This window comes from Schistocerca americana, chromosome 4 (genome assembly GCF_021461395.2).
Source record: "Schistocerca americana isolate TAMUIC-IGC-003095 chromosome 4, iqSchAmer2.1, whole genome shotgun sequence".
Classification (NCBI taxonomy): Eukaryota; Metazoa; Arthropoda; class Insecta; order Orthoptera; family Acrididae; genus Schistocerca; species Schistocerca americana.
Window position 1 is genome coordinate 770321184 of NC_060122.1, and position 3807 is coordinate 770324990.

At 40.0% G+C, this 3807-nt stretch overlaps 1 pseudogene; it reads right to left on the minus strand.

Annotated features, from left to right (window-relative positions):
• Nucleotides 1-1468: 1468 nt before the first annotated feature.
• Nucleotides 1469-1586, minus strand: LOC124614427 (annotated as a pseudogene).
• Nucleotides 1587-3807: the final 2221 nt, after the last annotated feature.

The following is a 3807-nucleotide window of genomic DNA, read 5'->3' on the forward strand; positions in this document are numbered from 1 at the left end:
GATAATCCCATCGTTTATGGTCTAGTAAAGTCATTAGAGGATCAAAACGATTCACGAAATTATTTAGACATCTGCATGGTGCGGAAGTGGCAATCAAGTCTGAGCAATAAAAAGCGAAATACACGAGTTGTAAAAACTTTTAAGTAGACTACAATTACATTATAAATACACATATTCAACTTCTGCTGACAACTAATGCCCTCGAATTTGTTTACATGAAAACAGTTAAAGCTTTTAAATTAAAACGAACGTTATTAACATTCTACATATTTATCTTTCATGTCCGTGTATTTGCTGCCTTCTGCCGCCAAGAGGGTTCCGAATTGTAGAGTCTGACATGGCGGTGTGTTGCGGAAATACGTCGGTGCTTAAGAAATAGCATACTGTAATAGAGTTTCGAATTCGAGGAGTTCGTCCACACGTGGAACAGCCTTTCCTTCAGCATGATAAGGCCAGACTTTGCACGAGCGATGCGACATCTGCTGCAGTTTGACGCTTTGGGTTCACTGTTATCAGTCATTCTCCATATAGTCCGTGCTTGGCTCCAGTCAACTTTCATCGCTTTTCAAAACTTGAACAGCACCTTTGAGCATTTCACTTTGACAGTGATGAAACGGTGCAAGCAGAGGCGATGTTGTGGCTCCATGAACAGAGCGAGACATTCTAATTGACCCAGTCAACAGAATGGCATCTCACTGGGAGAAATTTATTCGTCGACAGGGTGACTTTTTAGAGAAATAAATATGTAGACATGAAAAATAATAAAAATGTGGAATGATAATAACGTTTTTTTCAGTTAAAAAGCTTTAAGAGTGTCAAAACGATAGAGAGCAGCAATCAGTCGTCGTTTCTTTTCTAGCTTTATTAAGGCTAGTGAGTAGCCATTATCAGTGCTAAAAAATAAAAGAATTACATAGTGAGGGCATAATATAAAAAATTACAACTCATGACATTATATCAATTGTACATTACATTACGAACCAGTATCTCAGAGTTTCTATTCATTCCTTATTACGTCTTCACCTTTCGTTCGGGCTCCTGTCACAGTTCATTTAAGACTATTGTGTAATGAAGCTAGGCTTTGCAGAGAACACATCGGTTGGCTGTATGGCGCCCTCTATATGAACCACGTAACACGTAATCTTCATAGTAAAGCAGCGTGATTTCTAATAAACCAAAAAATTTGCATAGGAATAAAATAAAATAACGTACAATTATTAACGATGCAGTATTTACTTACTGCCACAATTTTTAACAGTTAACAATAGCACTGCGTCTTCAGGCCACAAGTGGTCCATCGGGACTATCCGACCGCCGTGTCATCCTCAGTTGAGGATGCAGATAGGAGGGGCGTGTGGCGAGCACACCGCTCTCCCGGTCGTTATGATGGTTTTCTTTGACCGGAGCCGCTACTATTCGGTCGAGTAGCTCCTAATTTGGCATCACGAGGCTGAGTGCACCCCAAAAATGGCAACAGCACATGGCGGCCCGGATGGTTACCCATCCAAGTGACGACCACGCCAGACAGCGCTTAACTTCGGTGATCTGACGGGAACCGGTGTATCCACTGCGGCAAGGCCGTTGCCTAACAGTTAACAATAGAAGATGTAAAAATGCTTGATTCACTCCTTATGAGCCAGTTGTTTTGTTAATTTCTAAGAAGCATATGTAGCGTCAACAAAAAAATTTCATAAAGTAGTTACAAATCATTAGGAGGTTCGTGATGGATGCTATGACTATTGCAATTGATTTTATTTGAATATTCTTCTTTTGTACCTTCTTTTTAATCGTCGTGACGAGGTATGTGTTTCCTTTTACTTAAAGAATAATTTATAGATGGCGCCAAATATCAGCAAGATAGATCGTTGGTGTGATTTGACAATCTGTAACGGATGTAGAGATTAATGATCTGTGTGCTGCTTCAAACAGAGTTCTAACTATAGGTGCAATAAAAACAATATACTGAATTGCTGTTATTAACAATGTACATGCATCTGTACCAACATAACATGGAAAAAGTTCCGTAGTCTGAATATTATAACCATGTCACTCGTACAGTAATACGTCAATGGCTGCTACATATTGGCAAGAAGGTAGGACCTATTTCATCTGTGTTGTGTTTGGTGCTGTTCTCCAGTGCTTCCAAGAGCTGTGATTTTAATCGTGTGCTGGACTTGTACATAGTGTTGCTGTCCGTGATTGTTCTGTGCCACTTCTGTCGCAACTTTTATGCTCGGGCTGTACTTCGCCTTGTGTTCTTTTAATTGTCCCCGTGTGTGATTTTTTGTGGGCGCTACTTTTTTAAGGTTTTTATCTCCATTTTCCAGTCGCCCCCTTTTTGTCTGTTCTCTTCCATAATGTTCTCCCTTTTTATATCTATGTCCCGCCATATTTTCTCATTTATGTTATTTTAAATGTCTTCTATTGTATAATTAATGTCTTTCGGCTGAAGAGCAGTGCCTATACTGCTGCCAGCGCGCCCCAGATGGTGAAGTGAAGTACAATTAAACAAGGACCTATTTCGTAACCCCTGTGTCGTATCTCTCACTGCTTTTAAGTAAGCAGGTTTCCACTAACATTTCTTTGGCATCAAAAGATCTCTAGTTCTTCTAGCAGGTCTAAAACCTCACATTAGACGTCAAAGTCCCTAACCTATGTTTTGTTGTAAATAAATAACCAGCCATACTCGATCTCTCCGTGGCATCTTTTCTTTAAAAAGCAATGTGTTCCCCAATCCTAATTTTCAGCGTTCGTCCCCTTTGGCCAACGTAACAGGCCCCACAATCTGGGCAATTTAGCATTGAAAATGGCTAGTCATTAGCCGAAATCTGAATTACTTTAATGAGGTTAGAAGGGAAACGACTGCTTATTGCTGCTCTCTGTCGTATCACAGTAGATGACTGAGTGTTGTGTGCTGTCCTTAGGTTAGTTAGGTTTAAGTAGTTCTAAGTTCTAGGGGACTAATGACCATAGATGTTAAGTCCCATAGTGCTCAGAGCCATTTTCGTATCACAGTGCCTGACCGCATTCCACTTTCCTAATGGAAGGTAATTTTATGCTTTGAGAGGCCAACAGAAATTTCGGAAGCATTACTTTTCAGAGACAGCAAAGGACTTGGAAGAGCAGTTGAACGGAATGGATAGTGTCTTGAAAGGAGGATATAAGATGAACATCAACAGAAGCAAAACGAGCATAATGGAATGTAGTCGAATTAAGTCGGGTGATGCTGAGAGAATTAGATTAGGAAATGAGACACTTAAAGTAGCAAAGGAGTTTTGCTATTTAGGGAGTAAAATAACTGATGATGGTCGAAGTAGAGAGGATATAAAATGTAGACTGGCAATGGCATGGAAAGCGTTTCTGAAGAAGAGAAATTTGTTAACATCGAATATAGATTTAAGTGTCAGGAAGTCATTTCTGAAAGTATTTGTCTGGAGTGTGGCCATGTATGGAAGTGAAACGTGGACGATAAATAATTTGGACAAGAAGAGAATAAAAGCTTTCGAAATGTGGTGCTATAGAAGAATGCTGAAGATTAGATGGGTAGATCATATAACTAATGAGGAGGTATTGAATAGGATTGGGGAGAAGAGAAGTTTGTTGCACAACTTGACTAGAAGAAGGGATCGGTTGGTAGGACATGTTCTGAGGCATCAATGGATCACCAGTTTAGTATTGGAGGACAGCGTGGCGGGTAAAAATCGTAGAGGGAGACCAAGAGATGAATACACTAAGCAGATACAAAATGATGCAGGTTGCAGTAGGTACTGGGAGATAAAGAAGCTTACACAGGATAGAGCAGTATGG